Here is an 8873-nt window from a genome sequence, read left to right as displayed (position 1 = left end):
CAGTGATAGGGGCGGACGGGCCCGCCGGCCGATGCGCCCTCAGTGTACCTTGGTTATTATTATTTTCTTTCTTGCACCCTCAAATTTGTGTGACTTCGTTTTTTTTTTTTTTTTCATTCATTCTTTTTTTTTTATTTTTTTGCACCCCTTCAATCCTGAGCCTCTTTTTTTTTTCCTTGTTTCCTCAAACCTAAGCTCAGTTTTTCTTTCATCCCTTGAACCTGTGTACCTTCGGTTTATTTATTTTATTTTACTTAATTTTTTACGGACTAAAACATGTGCGCTTTAGGGGTGTCCCCCCCCCTTAAACCTGCGGACTTTCGAGGGGTTTTTTTTTTCTTTTTTTTTGAAACCTTTGGGAGTCAAGGTTGGTTCTATCTTGGGGAATCCTGTCCGCCCCTGAATAGTTATGGATTTCAGAGTGGTTTTTTAAAAATTACCTTTGAATTCGAAATGTTATGCACTTTTTTGTTATTTCATAATCAATGATGTTTATTGAATGAAATTATTTAAGAATGTAAATTAATTGGAGATTAATAAAAAATATGCATAATTTTTTTGGGGGGTTATTAAAGAAACGTTATGTACCAACCAGCTTCTGATATTCCGTACATTTTCCTCTATAGTTATTTTAATATTCTGCAAAAATAATATTTTAATATATGTATTTATTGTAGTCATTTATGTACACAGCTATTTGCATTTTGAATCAACATAGTAGTTACAAAACCTTTCCATTATACACGATTAACAGTACTTGGGAAATATCTGCTTGTAATAACAGTATTTGCTTTAAAAATGCTTCATGAGGTATTTAATTTCTTTCATAAAAGACGTATAAATGAAGTATTACCATGTGGTAATCAGTTTCTGAGTATTTGTATTTTTCCCTCTATGTTGTTGTATATATTTTATAAATGTAAATATATAACTATTTTGAACTAATATAGTTACTATATATTATTAAATTCAATCATTATTCATTGAAAAATTCGTTTTTTACTTCTCAGAATTAATATTAATTTATTATATTATTAATATTAATAATGATTCTTTCTCTCTTCTACAATTTTTTGAAGGTAAACTTTAAAGTAAATGAATAACAGTAATTTCTCTTCCAAATCAGGAAAAGATTTTTTGTAGCAGTTTACGAATTTAATGACTCTCATAGATTACCATTTTCTTCAAATAAAATTATTTTAAGTTGTATTCAAACTTGGTTTAGTTTCATAATAATTATCGTTTGACATCACTCATGATCAAGTTTCGTTCTTCCATTTTATTCGAATTCAAAATAATTCTCGTAAAATATGGGTGAGACACTAGTATCAAAGAAGGTAAATTAAGACACGAAGACTTATTTTTTTTTTTTTTTTTTCCGAATTATGCTTTTACGTCCAAAAATAGGAGCGAAGCAATGCCATTTCCTATTGAAATCGTCTTAAAGTGCTCCGCGAGTGCTTCCGGAGCTACGTCACCAATTTCATACCCCCACAACCTGTTTCGGGAGATGGTCCAACCCTAGTCTCCTCTTCTAAAGACCCTGGGATGGTACTCTTTTAGTCTAAGTGGACACCCTGAGGTAAAAACTAGCTCATCGACACCCTGCATCGACAAACAGAAATTTCAAGGATCAAAACACACCATTTCCCCCGAAGCAATAGCTATATTTTGTCACCATCTGGACGACGTTATACGGACTCGGGCTAACCTTGCCTCAAAGGGGATTGATTTTTTGTTATAAAAGATACTTCTACTTTTTTTCTACTAATTTTTTTTTCGAGTTCATATATGAGAAAATTTTTATCATTTACGATAAACGCCAAAGCAAACAGATTCCCCGACGAAATACTAAATTTTCCCCGACGGGGGGGCAAGACGTTTCCGACAGGGGGGCAATTGCCCCCCCTGCCCCTCCCTTGGAGCCACGTCTGGAACTTAACCACTGCGCGATAAAAATATTGTGGGACACGTTTCTCAGACACACGTAGCTGACTTTTTTTTTCTCTCCTTTTTTGGATAAGTGACGCGAGGTTTGCATTCCAAGACCTCTCGCGTAAAAATCCAGTTCGATGAGTGCTCAAAAAAAGGGGTGTTCGTTTCGTAAAACTAAGCGAAAAAATCGCAAAACCTCAGCATCAAAAAAAAAAAAAAAAATTGAAACCTGTTGCAAATTATTTTTTACTCTTCCAACAAGACGGGGTAAAAGTCCCAACATTTTGTCCGTCGAGTTTGGGGAAGAAATCTTCTTTTTTTCCAAAAAAATATTACTTCAAATAATCACTTAGAAATCGCAGAAACCACACCCTATAAAAGTAAATTAAAAAAACTCTAATCAACAAAATACTAATTAAACGGGATGCCCAGGAGGGGCGTCGTGAGGAATTTTTAAGTAAGTTTTTAGACGGGGTACCTCTCTTTTCCTGAGGGCTTTTATTCTGGGTGAGTAGTTACTCCTCAACACTTGGTTGAGTGGGTACGCCATCGTTTGGGGGGGGGGGGACGTGCAATTTACATTCAAAAAGCAACAATTGCAGATATGCTCACGGACAATTTCACCGATTTGAAACTTTTCCGAAATAGGTTAAAATGCCAAACAATGATAGAGGAAAAGGTATACAAATGAGCACAGGTGTAAATATGGGCTCCCCTCTCTAGTGGTTAAGGAGGGTACAGAAGGCTGGCGGTGGGGCATTGTGTATGGTGCCATTTACTAATATTATACCGACGCAATTCCTTCAGTTGTTTGCTATTTCGATTTAATGTGTGGAGTCGAAGAAATTCTTCTGCAGACCACACTCATCGTGAGAAAAACACGTTAGGCTGGTGTTTTATATTTATCACCAGAATGGGATAGGTCTAGGACCACACGTAAATACGGCATTAGCCTTCCTTTTTCTGCGAAATGTTCGCAATGAGGTTTTCGGAATAGCTAAATTCTATCCAGATCTGGACATATTGTTGCGTACATAAACCTTCTCTGCTTGGTGTGAGATGATGTCTGTGACACAATAGCGAACATTTTTCAGCCCACTGTCATCGAGATTTCAAATTCCAGACAGCGGGGAAAAACATAACTTGCGAAAAGTGTCATCACACCAGAATCTGGTGTAAACAAGTCAAGCTCTCCCACCGAAAGAATCTCATACATAAGGGAAATTAAGTAGGTCAGAAGGGGAGAAACATTACTGAGCAAAGACCTAAGAGTTACAGACGATGGGCTCTCGAAGTTCACAAATATCTTGTAACCGAAAATAATTGTAAAATAGCTGTAAATATTAGATGTATTAAATGTATCTTACATTCTATGCATTCTCTTGTAGTCTTTACGCGAGAGATGAAAACGTCAATATGACCAAAAGTATTGGGACTTTCAAAAGTTCACATTTTTGCAGATTTCTCGAGAAATAATTGAGCAATATCTCTGTAATTTTTTTCACGTAAAAGGTTTTCTCCAGCTGTGATTTTCCAACAAAAGTTAAGTCGACTATTCACTTAGGGGACCAGCAACAAATTGAGAAAACAAGAAAAGTTTTTTGATTACCTTTCATTGTAAATAGCTGCAAATAAGCTGTAAATTTCAGAAACAGTTCAACGAACTATCTAGATTTTATTTTTATGTTTTTGGGAAAGTTTTTCTCATGCCCACGGAGATATAAGCATTTCTTTCAAAAATACAAATTTTATTTGAAGGTTTTCTGCTCATATGAGTCAGCTTTCCTCTGCCGAGCTGCAATACATGTCATCTGCAAAGCTGCAACGGTGCCTGGCACATGAATTACTTTTTTCTTTCCCGTGAAATGTACATTATAGTATCTCTATGCTCTCTATGACACTTCAACACTTAAAGAATAATTTTTTGTAACTTCTTTTTTTTTTTCAACTACTTTCGAGATAAATGACTAAGGCCAAGGCAGAGGAAGACGATGACGACAATTAATCTGATTACAAATAACTACAAAAGACGACAATTAATCTGACGAATAAATATATAAATATGAACAAATTACAAAATGAGTAAATACTGGATGCATAAAATTTTCCTTTGTGTTACAATGTAAAGCCATTGCGTGCGGGATTTACTTTTACCGAAGTAATCCTTACACGTTGGGAGTGACAATATAATTTACTACCGGGGTACACTGATTCATGCTCTGGGCGGGGAAAACAAGATTAATAATGGACATTTGTGACCTTACAACAAGAGGACTTCTCTGCCCTTCATTAAGATTCATCTCAGGTTATCACTTCCAAGATGCGAATTCGAAGACCAAGGTCGACTCTAGCCAGTGGCGTAGTGGGTCAAAAATGTGTACCGGGAAAAAAAGCTTGACCGACCCCAGACGTAAATAAAGAACAAAACTTATTACAATGTTCCGATATTCAAGTTCCAAAAACGCTGTCAGATGATCTTCTGTGATGTGAGGAGTTCGGAGATTTAAACATGAAAATCTGTCGAAATTGAGTTCTTGAAAACGAAACTGGAGGCCATGATTTATGATTTCGTATATGGGGCAGGAACGAACATAAACGTAAATTTCAAATCATCAATTCTCATTCTAATTTCAAAATGTGCCCAGACATTAGTTTTGAATGGTTGTATACAGAGGCGGCAATTGGAACTGGAAAAGGGGAGGTGGGGGCGGGCAAAAAAAAAAGTACACAATTTCGCTAAGGCTGGTTTTGAGAGCATATGAGTGGTAATTGATGTAAATCCAACACTTTAACAAAATTTGTTCTTACGTTTTTGATGAATTGTGTACCATAAATTTCCCCAAAGATAAACTTAGACATGAATTAGACTTACATTATTTACCCCGTAGTATTTTGACATGTCACAAACCCTTGGTAAAAATTTCATTAAACAAGTCTGGCTTGTTCAAGTTATTGGTTCTTAAGTTAGAAAATCAAATGAATAAATGACCTATAAAAAGTGGGTAGGAGATTCCCCCCCCCCCCCTCCAAATCGCCGCCACTGGTTGTGTATCATTGTTTGTCATGCAAAAAAAAAAAAAAAAAAAAGAAAGGGGGGGGGACATGTTGTGTCGTGAAGACACACGATAGAAGAGAAACTTTTGTCTAGCATAGGGAAACATTTTAAAATCATTCAACAATTCTTTTTGAATAGTACAGCTTGTGTTTATCATTCATTTATTTACATAAAATTACATACATATGTGCCACTGTGCATATTCTTCTTCGTAGTACACGCAACCTCGGACAAGAAGAAAGAAAGAAAACGAAAAATTCGCATGTGGGACTTTTTGCGTGGCCCACGCTTTCTGCCACCGAAAATAACTACGTCACTTCCGTCATACAAAAGTTTGCCGATCAGGCTTTCAAAGCCCTCGCATAAAAAGTTTCACTTCAACAATGTTTTCCGTTTAGAGTTCCCATTCAGTGAAAACCAACCAGGCTTGATGGCAATTACGAGAAAAATGTCATCGATTACGATTATGTTTAAGAGCATGAAAAATAGTAGATAACAATTACGATTATGATGAAAATTTTTAGCCATCGATTACAGCTGGAAAAATATGTAATCGATTACGATTATGATATGCCGGTTACAATTTTGATTGTTATTACAGAATTCATTAAAATTTCCTTTTACGTGAAAAAAATAACGTTAATACATAAAAAATGTATGCATATTATATAAATCATTATTTGCGGCAATAACGTCATACCTCGAAAAATTATGATTTTTGATTTAATGCTTTGGAAATGATTGCAATGTTTTAGCAATGGGGTTGTTTCCTTCAGTCAAAAGTACTACTTTTATTCACTGAAATTAATAGAATAAACAAACAAACAAAAAAAAAACTATGGAGCCAGGATTTTTTTTTCCCAATAGTTATCTTTTATTTAATTTTCTTTATGTCCAATTTTGGAGAAAAAAGGTGTGGTCTTTATGACGTCAGAAGTGATGTCCTTTGGCACGCTACTCCATTAGCACGCTGAATGTTCACGCATTTTGCATCAAGTTACCGGCCTAAGCCAGGGCTAAGGCAGAAATACATAAATGCACCGCCAGCTCAGTTATTCCATCCGAGGATTGCAGTTTTGTGCTTTTTAGCACTCATCAACCCGGAATAGGAAGTAACTGAGCTGGAGGCAGAAAACCTCTTAAAGGAGCCAAGAGAGCCAAACAAACTGGTAGCTTTACCATACCAGACGCATTGTTTAAAAAAGGTTGCAATTGAACAGTAATATTAATAACAATCATAATGAAAATTTTTAATGAAGGCTTTTCAGAAGCAAACATGAAATTCATTAATATCATTGCGTTATAATATTTTTATTTTTTATCTATTGCCAAAATATTGAGCTCTGCGTTGATGGTCTCAGTCAATGGCATTTCATCACTTGTGATGTCAGGAGCAGAAGTGTAAAAAATGAAATTGAATCTGCTCACCGATTAAAATATTTTTTAAAAAATGCTAAACTTTTTCAAATTATTTAAAGAATGGTTAAAACTTGTGTTTTTAAGCATGCTCTTTCAGAAAAAAAAACCTTTTAAAAATGTCGGAAACAACCAATTTTATGCAAGATATACTAACTTGAAAATCATAATTTGACATCAATATTTATTTGTGCGTTTAAATGCATATATGGGATAACTACGCTGGCTCGATATTGCATATGGGCATAAACACATGCATATGTGTTTGAAGCTTGGAGAAGTCAATTGTGATGAAACATATCGGATCATTAAGATCACAAAAATGGACAATAATGAGAATACGATTTCAATCATAATGGCTTTTAAAATTTGCTTACGAATATGACTACGATTTGAGAGGTAGAGAACATGACTGACAACGGTTACAGAACATTGATGTCGATTATTGTTACGACTACTAAATGGAAATATTAAAAAGTTAAAAACAAAGTTTATTTTATTCCTTTTTGTGTTTTAACTAGCAATATACATAGCAAAAAATATCCTATTAATTTTCTCACAAGCTAATTGAGCAGTAAACTTCTTTTTATGTATGTTTAAATTGTATTGTGACTGATGCAGAATGATTTTTGGTTGCTTGCACTTACAACCTAAAAGCTTTTTAAAAAAATGGGACGGTTTAAACATAAAACAAAGCATGTAAAATCGAGCGTCTTCCTTACCCATAAAATTAAAATAGCAATAAGTATAAAGAACGAACGTGTATTCATTTAGAAACGAAAGCACGAATTGAAGCATATAAAAATTTGAAGAATTTCCAAAATATGAACTAACAAAAACAAAGATCACTAAAAAAACCGTGCGCTTCATTTAATTAAATAGTACATACACACAATAAGAAAAAGAAAAAAAAAAAAAGCTCTCTACTATGTTTCCCTAAGTGTGCAAAAAGTAGAGTTTCCAAATATTTAAATGACTTTAAACTCATGTTTTCTCCGGAGAAGCCTTGATTCAAAATTTTCATTATGATTACGTTTAATATTGGGGGGAAAATTACATGACATTTACTGTTTTCCATCGTAACGTTTTTAAACTAAGATTTTTTAGGAATAAATTATAGCCTAAGTTGCTCCCTGATAATGTAACTATCCATGGTGAAAAAATGGTTAAAATCGGTCCAGTAGTTTTGAAGATTACCTCGAACATACATACATACATACAGAAGTGTTTGAACTCGCAAAACTCGAGAACTACCCGGCCGATTTCGCTGAAATTTTCGCAATGTGTTTCTTTAAGTCCTGAAAAGGTTTGCATTTGCTTACAATCGTTCAGTGTGATTCATGATTAAAACAGATTATTTGCGAACGATCCCTCGCAATTCGTAGCCCATCCAACAGTTATTAAAATTCGGCTTATTAGTTTGCTGATAATTTTCCGAATTTTTAAGATATTGAACTCTAATTTTTTTATGAGTTGAAGGAGTTAGTTGAGTAATAGATGATGGATGTTTTAAATTGCTATCTTTCGCGCAAGCGAAGTGATAAATTAATTGCTTTAAATGTCCATATTTTATCAAATTTTCAACATTTTAAATTCAAATTTTAGTATTTTGCTTCTCTTGTATGCTGTCAAGTTTTTTGAAAGTTTCATAAGCTTCAATGAAAAAATTTGCGTGTTATATGAGTCAAAAAACCTTCAAATATAAAATTTGTGGTTTTGAAAGAAATGCTTATATTTTCGTAAATATCAGTGATACCTTCTTAAAAGCATGAAAAGTGATTGTACATAGTCAGCTTAACTAATTTCTAAAATTTAGAGCTTATTCTCAGCTGTTTACAATGAATGATGACCAAAAAACATTTTTGCTGTCCTCAATTTGTTACTGTACTTTTTATGCGACAAAACTTTCAAAGCAATTGGTGTTTTATTTGTTGAGGAATCCTTTAAAATGTGAATTTTTGAAAGTGTCCCACAACTTTTGGTCATTGTATTTGGAAAAAACGGTTCGTGTCTTATAATTTTGTCCATATTGTTTTTAAGTTTTTCGATAAATTGTAGGAAAATATCATGATTACAAAATAATTATGTATCGTCACCTCAGAACAACAGTAGGACATCTTAGTGTTGCTCTTAAGCGACGATGTGATAACAGAATCAATTGATGTTTTTGACGCATTTGTTAAAACATTTTTAAGCTCTAAATCTTTTCTTTCACTATCTGTCAAATTACATAGGTGTCTTACAATGGGGTGGTTTCCTTCAGTCAAAAGTATTACTTTTAATCATTGAAATGGTTAGAATGAGCAAAAAAAAAAAAAAAAACATGGACCCAGAAAATACTTTTATTTTCCCCAACAGTTTTTTTTTTAAATTAATTTTTTAAAATGTCCGCTTTTCAAACAAGGCGTGGTAATGATGACGTCACAAATGATGCACTTTGCCGCATCTTTCTACTACGTTTCCACGT

The sequence above is a fragment of the Uloborus diversus genome, chromosome 7 (genome assembly GCF_026930045.1).
Source record: "Uloborus diversus isolate 005 chromosome 7, Udiv.v.3.1, whole genome shotgun sequence".
Taxonomy (NCBI): Eukaryota; Metazoa; Arthropoda; class Arachnida; order Araneae; family Uloboridae; genus Uloborus; species Uloborus diversus.
The sequence above is the reverse complement of the archived record's forward strand: the minus strand, read 5'-3'. Positions refer to the sequence as shown.